Below are 17,864 nucleotides of genomic sequence, written 5' to 3'. Positions count from 1 at the left end.
GGATGAAGGGGCATGCCTCATCAACATGGGTACCTGCATAATGAACACTTGTATACCTAACCTGAGTTTTACCCCACACCTTTAAAATAAAACAAAAATTTTTTTAAAGGAAGGGGTTTTACATACTCATGAATCAATATGTACAATGAAGTAATATTGAAAAAAAAAGAGAAACACCTTATCAGTAAAGACACAGATAGGTTGAAAGCAAATGAATAAAAAAAAATTCCATGCAAATTGAAACCAAATTCAAGGAGGAGGCCAGACATGGTGGTTCATGCCTGTAATTCAAGCACTGTGGGAAGCCAAGGAAAAAAATTACTTGAGCCTAGGAATTTGAGACCAATCTAGGAAATATAACAAGATTTTGTCTCTACAAAAAATAGAAAATTTACCAGGCATATGGTGTGCACTTGTAGTTCCAGCTGCTCATGAGGCCGAGACAGAAAGATAGTCTGAGCCCAGTAAGTCAAGGCTGCAGTGAATCATGATCATGCCACGACACTCCAACCTAGGCAACAGAGTGAGACTCCCTAACTGCAAAAAAAAAAAAAAGGTTTTAAACAAGGAGGAGTAGCTATGCTGTATCAGATAAAACAGACTTTAAGTCAAGTATAGTAAAAAATAAAAGAAGACAAAGAAGGTCATTATATAATAATAAAGGAATCAATTCAGCAAGAGGCTATAACAATTCTAAATATATAAGTACCCAACGCTCAAGCACTCAGAGTCATAAAACAAATGCTACTAAAAAGAGAGACTAAAACACTATAATAGAGTCATAAAACAAATACATCTAAAAAGAAAGACTAAAATACTATAATAGTAGGCGACTTTAACCCTCCACGATCAGCATGAGATAGATCTAAACAGAAAACCAACAAAAATGTGGATTTAAACTGGAGTTTAGACCAAATGAACCTAATAGATAGAAACAGAACATTCTATCTAACAATTTTAGAATATGCATTTTTTATTAGCAAATGAAACATTTGCCATACATTGTGCTACTAGACAAGTCTCAACAATTCTTAAAAAATCAAAATCATATCAAGTATCATCTCAGGCTACAATAAAATAAAATTAGAAATCAACCCAAAGAAAAACTTAGTACAAGATTCCCCTGATAGTTAACTGTTCTTGGAAAACATCAGCATCAGTGTACAAGCTAGCATTGTTGTGAGGCTGTGTTCCGCTTCAATGATTGTTTTTTGAAATTCTTTTAGCATGTTTGTCCATTTAATGATGGATGATTTACACAAACAACCTGCCCACACTGACCTGAGTGTTCTTTTTGACCAAAAATTGCCCTACCACCCAACTCACCTGATCTCATCCTGAGTGACTTTTTTTTTGGTTTGTTTCCCTGGATGAAAACAGTCCTCAAAGGGTAACATTTTGCCGATGTGAAAGAGGTGAAATAAAAAATGGCAGAGGCACTAAAAGGCATTAACATTGATTAATTCAAAAACCATATTGAACAGTAGAAAAAGCATCTCATTAGGTGTATTGCATCAAATAGAGAGTCCTTTTGAAGGCGACAGAAGTTTAAATATATAAGAATAAATACACAATTTAAAAAAATAATTCCTGAGTTTTGGAGGGGTTCCCCCTCATGTGTGAAAATTATATAACCATTAGGTTAATGAAGAAATTAAGATAAAATGAAAAATTTTCTTGAAACAAATGAAAATGGGAAGGCAATATATATACCAAAACCCACTAGATGCCAGGAGCATCCGCTATTGTTAAATGTCCACTCTTGGGGGTTAAAATAATTGCCTTTTAGAAACCACTGCTCTAATATTATTTGTCCCTAGATTTCTGGGCTTGCATTTACATAAATCCACTAAGTGCTGCCAGACTGCTCTTAAGAATACCTGAAGACAGCTGCCTTCTTGTCAAACACTACTGTTGTGAAGAGTTCCATTACCTCCACTACTGTTACAAAAAATTCCATTTCTTCATGACCCATGACGCTTTCCTTCATTCTGATTTTTGCCATTCTGACAGTTTTTTCTTTTTTTAGTTAGGCGTATATTATATTACAGCTGTGGTGACTCCCCTTCAACTGAGGTATTGCTAACCAACTGGGGCACTGCCCTATCTCCCTGGGACTAGCTCCTATATTTATTCCTTCTACTGCTGGTGCTTAGACCATGGGGTGTTATATCATGGAATAATTCCGGGAATGGAGGTGCCCAGGAGGAAATCCTTCTGGCTAGTATCATGTAGGTCACCATAGGTTTGTCCTATGCTCATCCAGGGTTACTTCTATTTCCAGTCCTAAATAAGCTCTGCTGAAAATTGCTGTCTGATGCAATCATTCATGCCATGGAACTCATACATGTGCTCTTAAATGTGGCTTACTATCTCTCAGGTGTTCTTCCCAGTTTCTGGTCAGCCAAGAATTCCCCTTCTTGCTTTTGATTGTATAAATATATAAGTAACATTCTTTGATACTAAAGAAACCAGAAAGCTTCATCTTTTACGTTATGGATCACAAAGTAAATCCCATATTTCAGTAGCAATAACTACAGGTTTTTCTCTAGGTAAAGATTTAACATAATTTTCCTCTTTCAATAAAGTATTAATATAAATATATACCCAAATGTATAGTTACTATTTGTTCATTTATAAATTTATTGTGTAATCATAATTGTGGCTCATTGTTTACAAGTGCTATTGTTCTCACCGGACTGCAATATTACTAGTGAAAAAAATTTATATGCTGAGTGTCTACCAGGCATTTGGTGTTGTTGCAGGTAACTTCATAGTAAACCCCCACCTTGCAGATGAAAAAACAGAGATTTAGAGACATTTTCATTCACTAAAGGTCACTCATTTAATAAACATTGGAGCTTAAAAGAGAGCCCAAGTTTGTCTGGCTCCCATGCCTCTGTTCACTCCACTTCCTTCCACTCTTTCAAGGACCCATGCTTTTCTCAAATCACCTCTGCATTCCCCAGGTGCCATGCATAGTGCTTATCTGTTCATAGGTGCTTAGTAAGTGTTGAATAACTTGTATTAATTGAGCTTTGAAGGTGAATCCCTCTTGATGTCTGTCTCTGCAGGTCATGACCATGTCAGAACATCTCGAGAAATGGTTTCATGGGAATTTACTCCAGGTCTACCTTTCCTCCTCCTCTTCATCTGTGAATTTCTCAGTGAGTTTAGTTCTTCCTGGCATTTTAGGGTCAGAGAGCTAAGATCAGAGACCTGGGTGTGTAGACTGTCAAAGGCCTTGAAGCAATTGAGCCAGATGGACATCTTAAACTCTACTAAGTCTCTCTGCCAAGTCTTGATGTTCATAGAGGAGTAGACTTTCAAGACAGGAAAAACTCCATAGTGTAAATCTACCCTTCTATCAAGAATATTAAATCATGGATGCACAGAAAGAATAAAAAGTTTCATTCAAGTAACACTGCTACAGAAGTAAAGAGAAGGGTTTCTCTGGTCTCCTACCTTTTCCACTGCACAGTATCCTTTATATTCCTTCCCAGGGCCAGTCCAGGTATATGTTTTCATTTTCAGTTTGATTATCAGACACGTGAGCCACTAAGAAAGTAATTTGTATTATTGTATTGAGTTTTCTTAAATTAACCCAATTTTACCTAAGACTGCTCCAGTAAAGTGTACGTAAAAAACAAGTGTTCAAGGAATTTAAATATTTGTTAAAGGCTAAATTGTTTGCAGATAATCAGTGAAGAAAGAAGGAAGAAATTTGAAGATTCAAATGCATGAATAGAAAACAAAGAGTAATTCATTTGCTCCTCATGTATCAGTGGCTAATGAAATAATCTCAAGCTTACAGTCCAGGCAGGTGATAAATGTTCACAAGAGAAAATTCTGGCCTTAACTATTGCTTTTCTGTTGAGCTGAGTTGCTGTTGCAAATAAGACACCTGCTTAGACTACATGGCATGAACCTATCTAATGCAACACTGAGCATTTCTCCACACCTACTGCATTTTTTTTTTAGTCAGAGTCTCACTCAGGATATGACTCACTGCAGCATTAATTTCCTGGACTTAGGTGATCCTTCTTCCTCAGCCTCCCAAGTAGCTGGGACTATAGGCACATGCCACTATGCCCTGCTAAACTTTTTTTGTAGAGACAGGGGTCTCGCTATGTTGCCCAGGCTGGTCTTGAACTCCTGGACTCAAGAAATCCTCCCACCTTGGCTTCCCAAAGTGCTGAGATAACAAGTATAGCCACTGCTCCCAGCCAACTTACTGCATATTTATTTGGCTCTGTGTTAGATTAACAAAGATTTCTAAGTGATGGCAGTTTATCATATGGCTAAGGAGATAAGAATTTTACACATGAAACAATTAGCTTCTTATGAAAATACAAACAAATATAGTAAAATACATGCTGGACCAGCATGCTTGGGCCAGTACAGGAGATGCACTGTGCACACCCAGGTAAAGAGAGGGCTCTGTTGAATGGAATTGAAGGTCCTCATGGAGAGGGTACTTAAACTGTCCCTAGAATGGGGAGGTTAAGAGAGGCAGAGGAGTTCACAGTTGACAGCACTTTTGGGTTCACATGTTCCACAACTGGGTTGAACTTGCTAATCTCCTAGTTCTCCTCTGGTTCTGACACCTACAGCTTTATGGTTCTAAAAAACATGGACAGGTGCTGAGGCAAGATGACAGCAGTCAAAGGGGCCCTGAGAGATTCAGTCTCCTGAAGTAAAGGACCCCTGGTAGTAGAGGATAGATAGAATGTTGGAGAGATGGGTGGGTTGCAGGGAAGCCATGTGTGTATCTGTGGTCATGCAGGGTCTGTGGTTGACTGGGAAGATACTGCAGCTGGAGTCCATTCTTGCCTGCAAGATTTTGTTTTCAGTGATAGTATTAACACATTCTTGGACATGACCTTTTGAACTCTGAAAACAGGTTCCATCCTGGTTATTTATTAAATAGATCATTATGAAGAGTTAGTTTTCATAGTTCTCCTCTGCTGAGTTTTGAAAAAGATCTTATTGTTCAATGGTTCTCAAACTCCAATAACATATATCGAGAATCAATTGTAGGTATGGTGATTCTTTATCCCTAAGTATTTCAATTTGTATGTCCTAAAAACATTGATATTCTTCTAGATGCTGTCTTACATATCGATATTTTTTAAACATTGATATCCTTTAAGAAAACCATACAGCAAATTTTAAAATCAGGAAATTACTTTAATACAAACTATTATCTAATCTACTGTCCTTATTCAGACATTTATGATTGACCTAATACAGTCTTTTATAGGAAAAGAAAATCCTGATCACCAAAATTCCTCTTCATTATGAGAAATATTTTACAATCATTATGAGTAAAATTAATGGCACTTAAAATGATTAAAATGGCTAGTTTTATATTATCTATATTTTGCCACCTAAAAAAGTCATGGATAATATACAAGTTGCTTAAATATAATTTTAAAGTTATCAATTTAATGCCTTAATAGTATATATAATAGTAAGAACGATCAAGAAATTCATAATAAGATAAAAATGTGTTTTTTTTAATTTTGTGTTTTATTTTAAAGATGTGGGGTACAATTCAGGTTTAGGCATACAAGTGGTCATTATACAGATAAAGTTTGGGCCACCCTCTGGTCCCCATTTTGCCTAGTTTGAGATCAGGTACACTTATTGATGTTATGTGCCCCCCGCTCACTCCCTTGGTGGTTTCGGGCTACTGCCAATCCTTTTCTTATAGTATTATGTTAAATGTTCAGGGTCGTCTTATGAGTGAGACCATGTGGTGCTCAGTTCTTTTTTTCTGTGGTAAATCACTGAGTATATAGACCCTAAATCCATCCGAGTTGCTGCAAAGTCCATAATTTTGTACTTCTTTGTGGCTGCATAGTATTCCATCAGGTGTATGTACCACTTTTTTTACCCGGTCCACTTTTGATGGGTAGCACGGTTGGTTCCATGTTTTTGCGATTATAAATAGTGCAGCAATAAACATCCATGCACAGGTATTTTTTTGTAGAGTGATTTAAGTTCCTTCGGTTAGACTTTCAGAAGGGGGATTGCTGGGTCATATGGAAGGCCAATTTCCAGTTATTTTAGGAATCACCACACTGCTTTTCCATAGTTGCTGAACTAGTTTGCATTCCCACCAACAGTGTAGAAGTAAATGTTCCTTTTTTTCCGCATCCTCACCAGCTTCTGTTGTTTTTTGTTTTATTAATGATGGACATACTGAAGTTAGGTGGTATCTCAGAGTGGTTTGGATTTGCATTTCTCTGATGATTAGCGAAGCTGAGCATTTTTTCATGTGTCTGTTGTGTCCACTTGTATGTCTTCTTGTGAGCAGTATCTTTTTATGTCTTTTGTCCACATTTTAATGGAGCTGTTTGTTATTTTTCCTTTGGCATGTTTGAGTTCCTTGTAGATCCTAGATGTCAGGCCCTTGTCAGGCTTGCAGTTGGCAAATATTTTTTTCCATTCTCTGGACTGTCTCCCCGCTCTCTTGATGGTTTCTTTTGCTTTGCTGAAGCTTTTCAGTTTGATAAGGTCCTGCTTGTCAATCTTAACTCTTTTGGCATGGGCTTTTGGGGTTTTGATCAGGAATTGGTTGCCTGTTCCAATATCCTAAAGTGTGTCTTCTGCATTTTCTAAGATTCTTACATGTCTTTGATCCATTTGGAGTTGATTTTTGTGTATGGTGATAGGAAAGGGTCCTGTTTCATTAAAAGTGTGTTTTAATATGTGAATGACTGAGGAGGACTGCACAAGAAGTCAAAATGTGGTGTAATAATCACCCTTATGTAGATCAGTGTGAAGGAGACACTTAAATACAGGTGGATGCAGATATGCATGAGTGGAACCTTCAAAGATAATACTCTTTATTCTGCAATGGTTAACAATATTCTTTAAATATTCAGTTTTTTTAAAGCACAATCTTCCTTCAATTTACATATTAGTTGTATGCCTGGAAAACCCTAGTGTGTAATGAAGTTGCAAAAAGTACTTTGCATTTGTACAATTGAGTTAGGTTCTAGGCTCAGAAAACAATAACAAGTTTTATCCAACACAGATACCTGGTGGGATAATAAAATGCTAGATGTTGAAACTTACCCCTCAGTCTTGTATGTTTCCTTTGGAATTTGCTTCTGTAATTCTAACATGCTTAATATATTATTTCCTCATTTTTTTGGTTTGTCTTTAGTTTTTGTTTTTGGGGTTTTTTTTGAGATGGGGGTCTCACTCCATCACCCAGGCTGGAGTGCAGTGGTGAGATCCTGTCTCATTGTATCCCCAATCTCCTGGGCTCATGTGATCCTCTCACCCCAGCCTTCTGTGTAGGTGGAACAACAGGCACACACCATCATGCCCGGCTATTTGTTTTGTTTGAATTTTTGTAAAGAAAATATCTCACTGTGATGCCCAGGTTGGTTTTGAACTCCTGGGCTCAAGTAGTTCTCCTATCTTGGCCTCCCAAATTGCAGAGATTACAGGCATGAGCCACAATACCTGGCACACACACACACACACGTGTGTGTGTGTGTGTGTGTGTGTGTGTATTTAATAGAACCTAGAGGGATTTGACTTGAAGGAGGCAATTCCAAGTGGGGCCAGCATAAATTTATGCTGAGAAAAGACCAAGAAAGCAGGGAACCACACGCTGGGTTTCCAGGGATCCAGGCAGGGCAATGTGGGCTTGATCTTTCACCTTCCATAGGATTCCAGACTTTCCTCTCTGGGTGTCTCACCTACTGAGCTCTATACTTCAATTAATAATCCTTCTATATGTGTTTCTTACGATTTTACCCTGGTCCTGTCAGTGACCATTTTAAACTAGTTACATTTTTAAACCCCTGTACCTCTGCTTCTTAGCAGAAAACTTCACCTCCTACATTATCTAGAAAATTTAGCTATGACCCACTCATTCTCCTCACTCAAATAATCTATATTTGCAGCATCTTTTCCTTCTTCCCACCACTCTGAAGAGGAGTGTCTTCCTCTTTGTCAAAGACCAACCCCTCATCCTGTGCCTGCCCTGATTCTATCACTTCTCTATGTTTATAGCTACATGCTTTATAATTAGCCCCATCATTGTTTATACTTTACTTTCTACTAACCACCACCCTTTTTAACATGATCAAGTGTTTTCCTTTCTAACAATAACCATTGCTTTACTCTGTGTCCCCTCTACCTGCAATTCTACTTTTATCATTAGTTTTCTGCTGACAATCATGAACCCAGTAGTCTACACAAACTGTAGTGCAAGTCCTCACTTCCCATTTACTTACTTGCTATTCTTCTGTGTGATCATTTCAATAATTGATCCTCTGAGGGTGGGATCCAGCTTCCAAGGAGATCCTATTTGGATTACAGAGATGATGTATGACAACGGTAAACATTAGTGGAAAGTCAACACTGAAGAGCTAAATGATGAATTGCAGACTCAATGCTGCAGGGATTTAGGTATGAACCATCCCACACATATCCCAAATGCTCTGTAGTCAGAGAAGTTTCTGGACACAGACTCAGTCAGATGTAGAGTTCAGGTAAAAGATGGGGTGATCTATGTGTAAAAACCACACAGGCAGAGACCCAGTGTTAAAACTGAGCCTGGCCTTTTGAAAATAATTTAGTCAAAAGTGTGTGGACTATGTCATGCTGTAAGTGTTGATGTGGTGAATGCTTATCCATTGATTTTACCTGTAGATGCTTTATCTGTTCATACATGCTTGGAACACAGCATAGAATAGAAAGCCAGGATACCAGTCAATAGCGGGTAGACTTTCAACCAGTCTCATAATTCTAGCCTTATGTAACTGTGCAAAGGGACCCTAAAGCTTATTTGTTCCAAATCCTTCATTTTATGGCTAATTAATCTGAAGCACAATTAGCAAAAATGACTTACCTGAGTTTACACCATGAATTAATGTCAAAGGCAACACACAGCCCAGTTTTCCTGTCTATAGAATAGAGTTTTTAATTTTTTGTGTGTGTAGTGTTAAACATAATACAAAAGTACACAAAATATGAAGGAACTGTTTCATTTGTTATCACAAAATGAATACTCATATAATCAGGAAGTTGCTCTCATAACTCCCTACAGATATTATCTCTCCTTCCCTCAAGCATAACTACCACCCTAACTTCTAATGCTTTAATTTAGTTTTACATCTTGACTTTTACATAGCTGTAACCACACAGTATATATTTTATTATTTTGTATCTTTTCTCTTTTTGATTGGCATTATTATATTTTTAGATTTACACATATTATGGATGCTGTTATTTATTTTTATAGAGTATTGCATTGTATAACTTAGCTAATTTGTTTATTCATTCTATTATTTGTGAACAAGTATAAGGTTTCTTCTTTTTGGCTAATATGAATAGTGCTACCATAAACATGCCTATATCTCTTAGTTCTCTTGGACATTCACTTCTGTACATTTGAGTTAAATTCCTTAGCCATATGATATAGTGACATATAATGTTTCAGTCAATGACAAACAGTATGTGTAATGGTGGTCCCATAAGATTATATTGAAGCTGAAAATATTCTAACATCTAGTGACATCATCCTGAGGAATTGACTAATGAAGAGTTGTTGGAACTGGAACAAGAAGATACAACTGAAGAAGAGGCCAGAAAAAAGGAAACTATAGGAGAGTTTAATAGACGTTTTTGCAGACCTCAAGCTCCTTAAAAAGTTTGAAAGCATCCATACCAACACCAAAAGCTTCTTACTATTAAAGAGAGATGCCCGTGGTGAATTATCTGCTTACCAGGAAATCAATAATTTAAAAAAATAAACAAACCAAGCAAAACGCATAGATATATTTCTAAAAAGAGTGACTCCTCCTCAGGAAAAGCCTCTGGCGGGTCCTTCAGGAAATATTTCAGAAGAAAACATTGTTATCATTGGAGATGACAGCTCAATGCATATTATCACCCCTAAAGATCTTCCAGTGGGACAAATGAGGAGGTGGAAGACAGTGATATTGATGATCCTGATTCTGTGTAGGCCTAGACTAATGTGTATGTTTATGTCCTAGTTTTTAACAAAACTGTTTTTAAAGTAAGAAAAAGTTAAAAATAGGAAAAATCCTTATAAAACAAGGGTATAAAGAAAGAAAATATTTTTGTATAGCTGTACAATGCATTTATATTTTAAGCTAAGTGTTATTACAAAATAGTCAAAAATTTTAAAATTTAAAAAACTTAGGCCAGGCTCAGTGGCTCACATCTCTAATCTCAGCACTTTGGGAGGTGGACACAAGAGGACTGCCTAAGCCTGGGAGTTCGAGATCAGCCTGGGCCACTTGGCGAGATCTCATCTCTACAATAAATCACCAGATTAGATGGGTACGGTGGCACACACCTGTAGTTCCTGCTACTTGGAAACCTGAGGTTAGAAGGATAACCTGAGCCCAGGAGGTTGAGGCTGTGGTGAACCGTGATCATGCCACACACTACAGTCTGGGAGACAGAGTAAGATCTTGATGAAAAAAAAAAAAGTATAAAGTAAAAAAGTTATAGTAAACTAAAGTTAATTTAATTTTGAAGAAAGAAACATTTTACAAAATAAATTTAGTGAGCCTAAGCACACAATGTTTATACAACCTATAATAGTATATAGTAATGTCCTTGGCCTTCACATTCACTCACAATTCACTGACTTACTGACCCAGAGCAACTTCCAGTTCTGCAAGCTCCGTGCATGGTAAGAGTGTCCTATACAGGTGTATTATTTTTTTATCTTTTCTATGATAGTTGTATTATACCTTTTCTATTTTTAGATACACAAATATCTATAATTATGCTACAATTGCCTACAATATTCAGCAGAGTAACATGCCGTACACCTTTGAAACCTAGGTATGTATTATATACCATATATATTTAAGTATACTGTATAATGTTTGCACAATCACAAAATTACCTAATGATTAGTTGCTCAAAATGTATCCCTATCAATAACATTAATAAGTGATGGCATGACAGGACATCTCTTTGACATTAGTGGATAATATAAACATGTCTTCAAATCTAAACTTTCAGTAGCAGCATATTAATGTTCATATTGCTTTCTACATCTGTCAACACTTGGTCTGTCTGCATGTTTAAAAAATTTTATCATTCCTATTACTGTGTGGTGACCTCATATTGCATCATATATATATATTTTTTTTTAGTTGGAGTCTCACTGTGTTGCCCAGGTTGGAGTGCAGAGGCATGCGCATGGCCACCACAGACTTGACTTCTGAGCTCAGGTGAACTTTACACCTCAGCCTTCCAAGTAGCCCAGCTAATTTATCGATTTATTGTAGAGATGAGGTCTTGCCAATTTGCCCAGGCTTGTCTCGAACCCCTGGGCTCAGGCAATCCTTTTGCCTCGGACTCCCAAAGTGCTGAGATTACAGGCTTGAGCCACTGTGCCCAGTCTAATTTTCATTTCCTTCTATTTCCAGTGAGGCTGCACACCTTTACAGGTGTTTGGGGCGTCTATTTTCCATTTGACTATATTCTTGATAAGTACCTTTTCAAGGTTTTAAAATTTTCTTTTCACATTCATTTTGCTAATTGAGATGTTTTGTTATTTCTTATTCATTTGTTGGAGTGTTTTATATATTTTGGATATTAGCCCTTTGAAGGTTATATGTGTTACAAATATCTTTCTCCCACTATGTGACTAGTCTTTGGATAAACAGAAGTTTCTAATTTTGACGTATTCAAATCTAGCAATTTTTATTTTATGGTGATGCTTTTCATGTAGGAAACAGTTCTCCATTCCAAGGGCTAGAAGAAATTCTGCCATTGTAACCTCTGTTCTTTGTTCTTCCTCCTCCCTTTCCTGCTACTTCTTCTCTTATTCCCCTTCTCTTCCTTGTTCATCTCTCTCTCTCTCTCTCTCTCTCTCTCTCTCTCTCTCTCTCTCACTGTCTCTCTCTTTTTAACCATTTGAGACTGTCACATTATATCATGGCCCTTTTATCTCAAAAAATTCAGTACAAATTTTCCCCTAGGTTTAACACTCATTAATGATCCTACCCACTCCAGTGATTTTTTTGCCTGATTCAATCTTTACTATAGCAGTTGCAAAATGACGGTTTTTCAAATAGAGTGCTCCCTTAATATCCTATTCCTAGAAATAGTGATAGTTTCCTGTAAAATCAATAGAATTATCAACTTTAGTCAATGTGACATTGACACAATACTTTTACCTAATCTGCCATTTAAATCCCAGTTTTGTCAATTGATCCAGTAATAGTCTTTTTAGCATATTTTATTCTCCAGTGTAGGATGCAGTTTGGGGTCAGGTGTTGCTGTGAGTTGTCAAGTGTCTTTAGCTTCCTTTAATCTGGAACATTTCCATAACTGTTTGTTGTCTTTAATGACATTAACATTGAATAACATCTCTTCTGCACCCTTCTTAATGTAAGAATTTTCATTTTGAATTTGTCTGATTTTTCTTCATGGTTGGATTCAGGTTATGCATTATTGGCTGAAATACTACATAAGCAATGTTGTGTTCTCCAAAAATAATCTATCTGGAGGTATACAATGTCCATCTGTTTCTCAATGGCAATATTAATTTTGGTCACTTATCAAGTTTTATCCCACTTTCTTCACTATAAATTACTGTTTTATTTTTCCCCTAGTAACTAATAAGCAGTCTGTAATGAGACCCTTGACGCCACTGAAACATCCTGTTCCTTTTCAAAAGTTCTTATTGGATTTAAAATTTATATGTTATTTGTGGGGGGCCAGCCCCTGCAGAGAATCAGAAGTCCCTGAAAGGTGTGGCAGCATCAGCAAATCTGGAAGGGATAGATAATAGGAGAAAGAAAGAAAGAGACTGGACTCTGTCTAGTGCAGAAGCCATTTAATGGGACAAACCGTAAGCCTTTCATCCTAAATTGTCATGGGTTAAATCACAAGAATTTCACATGAACACAAAGCCAGGTGGATGAGGGGCATCCCCCACCCACCAGGTGTTTCCTCAAGCATGAGGAAGGACAATCCCAAAATTATCTCACTGTTCCTTATGCTTGGTTAATGTTCCTCAAAAGCAATACAACAATTCTAACATCATAATATTCTAATAATCAATAACTTCTACAGCTTATGCATACACAACACCTAATGACTAACTTAAATCCTAATACCTTTCTATTCTATGCTAATTCTACCTACACTGTAGAAACTCTTAATTATAGCTCAAACCAGTTCCTAAAGAATGTGGCCCAGTCCAAAGATCACGCTGGGCCATTTCTAGGAACAATTGATTACAATCTCTTAACAAAATGGCTATTCTAAAATCCTATATATCTATCTTAACTTCTATAAAAGTTTCTAATTCCTAATCCTAATATATAAAGCTGACCATCAGCAATAAATCTTCTAAAAATAAAACCCAAATATAAACCACAATAGTAGAAAATGGGAACAATGAAATTTCTAAAGTTAGCTGTATTCTTATTAAACCTCAAAATATCATGTTTGATCATGCTTGAACTAACATTATTCCCTGACATTAGCATGACCTATTCTACAATACTTTCTATGAGTAAAATAAATTCAATTTCTAAAATAAGTAGAAAAATCCTACATTAATTGTAGCTAAAACTGGTTTAAAAGAATGCAGCCCAGTCCAAAGTACATGCTGGGCCCTTAGGAATGTGGCCCAGCCCAAAGTTTGTGCTGGGCCATTTCTGGTAACTCTAGATAATCATCTATACCATCTGAAGCTGAAAACAGCTCTCTATATGTATATACTAATTGTACAAATATACTTTTAAATCTTATAAAGAAGCTTGTACCATATAGAAGGCTCCCAAATGTGACCTGAGTTTGAATTATATCTAATACCTAAGCTGAAACCGCAGTTCATGGGAAACAGGAACAATGAGTTTCTAGAGTTAGCCATGCCTGTCACAGTCACAGAGCCTTCAGCTTAGGTCAGCAGAGTTCCTTTTGGCTAAGTGTGCTAAATAGTAAAAGGGAGGGGGGAATGGGGTCAACAGCTCCCAAATGCATCCTAGTGGTCTCGGGGTCCATGGCCCTCCCTGATCCCTAACGCTCAGTGGGCCTCTGTGGCCAGTTCCCAACAGCTATTCTTACCTGATCCAATCTTTACTATGATGGTTGACAAATAATAATTTTCCAACTCTAGCACTTCCCTGTGCTACCAGTTAGCATTCAGCATGTGATTGAGGGGAAAAGCCCTCCCTTTCCTATCCATTTAATCTATCTACCTATTACTGATATGGACTCATACATTCATTTTTATCATTGGTTTATAAATGATTATTATATATCATTACTTTGACATTCATATTATAAAATATTTGGCCAATAGGAGTCCCTCAAACTGGCTCATGGGACATGTGGAAGGAATGGGACATGTCCTCATCATTTTGTTACTTTCTTGAATTCTGGCATAACAAAATGTTCCAGACTCATCTTGTATCAATCCTACTCCTGCCCTGTAATCATCTATTGTCCTAGGAGATCCATGGCTCCTTTAAATTGGAAAGGTTATTATAGACCAAGATCTGAATGCTAATGTGTTCATTTGGTTGTCTTTGTTTATTGACTCTTTCAGCATTCAGAATTAGGAAATATGTGCTTATAAATATACATAAATAATTATATATTCATACACACACATACATAAATATTCTGGTGCTGATACACATGCAAAAACATATTTTAGAATCATAAGTTCACACTAATACCTCTAATTACCAATCCATGTTGTCTATACAGAATTTTATTGCCTTTTCCAATTCTATATTTTATGTCCCTTCTTCCACAATTCAGAACCATGGTCTCCATGTCATCAACATATGTATATATTTGTTTTCTTAGTCATATAATACATTTAAAATAGCTTCAGAAACACCTCAGAAAATTGGTCTGAGCAAAGATTTTTGGGGCATAACACCTCAAAAACACAAAAACAACAACAAAAATAAATAAATAAATGGAATTGCGTCAAGCTAAAAGTTTTCTGCACGGCAGAGGAAACATTCAACAGAGTGAAGAGATAACCTAAAGAATGGGAGAAAACATTTGAAAACTATTCATCTGATAAAGGATTAATAACCATACTATATAAGGAATTCAACTCAATAGCAAATAGTGCATACAATCCAACTGAAAAATTATCAAAGTATATGACTAGACACTTCACAAAAGAAGACATAGGAATGGCCGACAGATGTATGAAAAAATGTACAGCATCTCTAATCATCAGGAAAATATAAATAAAAACTGTAGTGAAATGTTACCTCAACTCAGTTAAAATGGCTATTATCACAGGGCTTGGTGGCTCAGCCTGTAATCCCGTGCTTTGGGAGGCTGAGGTGAGTGGATTGCCTGAGCCCGTGGGTTTGAGACCCACCTGGGCAACTTGGTGAGACCTCATCTCTCCAATAAATCAAAAATTAGCCGTGCATGGTAGCACATGCCTGTAGTTCTAGTTACTTGGAAAGCTGAGGCAGAAGAATTGCCGAAGCCCAGCAGGTTGAGGCTGCAGTGGACAGGAGTGGCCACTGCACTCCAGTCTGGGTGAAAGAGTGAGACTCCAACTCAAATAAAAATGGCTATTTTAAAAAAGATGTTAACAAATGCTGACGATGTGGAGAAATGGGAACACTAGCACATTCTCAGTGGGAATGTATGTTAGCACAAGCACTATGGAAAACAGTATGAAGGCTTTTCAAATAATAAAAAGTAGATCTACCATATAATCCAGAAATTCTACTTATGGGCATATATCCAAAAGAAAGGAAATCTGTACATCAAATACATATCTGCATGCCCATTTTTATTGTACACACTAGTCACAATAGATATAGAAGCAACCTATATACCCATCAATGAATAAGCAAATAAAGAAAATGTGTATATACACACAATGGAATACTATTCAACAATTTTTTAAAAGAATGAAATTCTGTCATTTACAGCAATATGGATGGAACTGGATGACATTATGTTAAGTGAAACCAGGCACAGAAAATATCACATAATCTCATAAATGAGAGCTAAAAAAGTAAATCTCATGAAGGTAGAGAGTAGAATGATGGTTATCAGAGACTGGAAAGGATGAGGGGGAGGGAAGGATTACAAGAGTTTGGTTAATTCATACAAAAATACAGTTAGAAGAAATAAGTTCTAGTGTTCAATACCATAGTAGGGCATCAATTGTTAACAATAATTTATTGTATATTTTTAAATAGCTAGAAAAGCAGATTTAGAATAATTCCAACATGAATAAATAGTAAGCGTTTGAGGTAATGTAAATCCTAATTATCCTGATTCAATCATCACATATTGTATGCATGTATCAAATTATCACATGTACCCCGTAAAGAAGTACAATTATATTAGTAAAAAATAAATAAAATGAGAAATAAATAAAATTTTCTAGAAAGAAAAATAAAATAGTTTCAGAATTGCCTCACCCATACTGTTACAACAATTTAAAAAAACAAAAATGAATTCAGGATTTATTTGCAATTCTTCTCCTCCACCCTCACCACAAGACAATGTGTATAGTAAAATATGGTGTTTATAATTTTGGTAAATTTTAACTGCACTTCTAGAATTTCCTCCTCAGTACAGGGCCCTGTTCTGAAAGGGAATTTTGAAAATTAGTTTTGAGAATTCATTTGATCCTACACCTTTCTGGCTCCTTTCAGAAGTTACTAAGGGACCCTGATATTCATCCACTGGTTATTAAAGCAAAACCTCTTTCAGTTTCAGCAGCAGTTCTAAAATTGACCCACAGTGTTTCCCAATGGTTCCCTGTTGACTATCTGTGGATGACTAATTCTAAGTTTCTTCAGATAAACTGTTGTTTCTGTCTATTTCCTCCCCAATCTTGCGGCTTTGCAGGTCTCATTGCTGAGGCTGATTTGGTCCCATGTCTTGCACTTTGGGCTTTATGGAAATACTGTGTCTCCTAGTTTTGTCGGTTTTGCTGTAGACTTGCTCTGTAATGTAGGTAATCATGGAATTTCTCAGACTATGCTGCCATAATCACAGTCTTTCCAGAAAGGTTTCTCTGCATTTCTGTATTTCTTAAATGTTCCTGACATATTAAGTAAAACCCCATGAGAGCAGTATAACAAATTGTTTAACGGTGTGAGTTTTGGAGTCACACTGCACAGATTTAAATCCTGAGCTTACCAATTTCTATCTAGGTGACTTTAGACAAATTTCCCAGGCCTCAGTTTCTGCAGATGCAAAATTATAATAACAATACTAACCTTACAGTTATTTTGGAGAAGTAGAAATGGGTAAGGATGAATTCTTTCAAGGTTTCAAGGAAAAGATAATTCTTTGGCAACTTAAGCTTTTCCAGAACAGAGAAAAAATATTACCCTATTTATCTCTTGAGACAGACCCAGTCCTGTATTTAATTGCAAGAAAATAAAAACAAACATGTATAATTATAAAATTTTTCATTGGTAAACAAGAAGGCTAATTTAAAGAATATGTATTCTTAAATGCTCCATCACAGTCAAGAAAATTCCTATAAGCAGCTACTCAGTCTCCCTAAGCCTCATGATATGAAAGAGTTCTCAGGACATATCACCTCATTTAATAACTATCTCATCTGAGGAATTAACTTTTAAAATGGGACGGCTTAGCAAGACAGCAACGGGACAAGCTGAACTGCTCAGCAAGATGGCAATGGGACAAGCCTCCACAAAGGGTGGCTTCTGAAGGCAGTTCCATGTACCCCCGCAACTGCCCCCCACAAGGGAGGTGGCTGCTATGGCCAGTCCCACACAGCAAACAGCCTCCATCACACTATAGACTCTGTAAGGGACACCTGCTGTTTGCTACCAGGTGCTGAATAGATGCTGACATTGCGG

The sequence above is a fragment of the Carlito syrichta genome, unplaced genomic scaffold (genome assembly GCF_000164805.1).
Source record: "Carlito syrichta isolate Samal-C Ts95f unplaced genomic scaffold, Tarsius_syrichta-2.0.1 Scaffold287215, whole genome shotgun sequence".
NCBI lineage: Eukaryota > Metazoa > Chordata > Mammalia > Primates > Tarsiidae > Carlito > Carlito syrichta.
The sequence above is the reverse complement of the archived record's forward strand: the minus strand, read 5'-3'. Positions refer to the sequence as shown.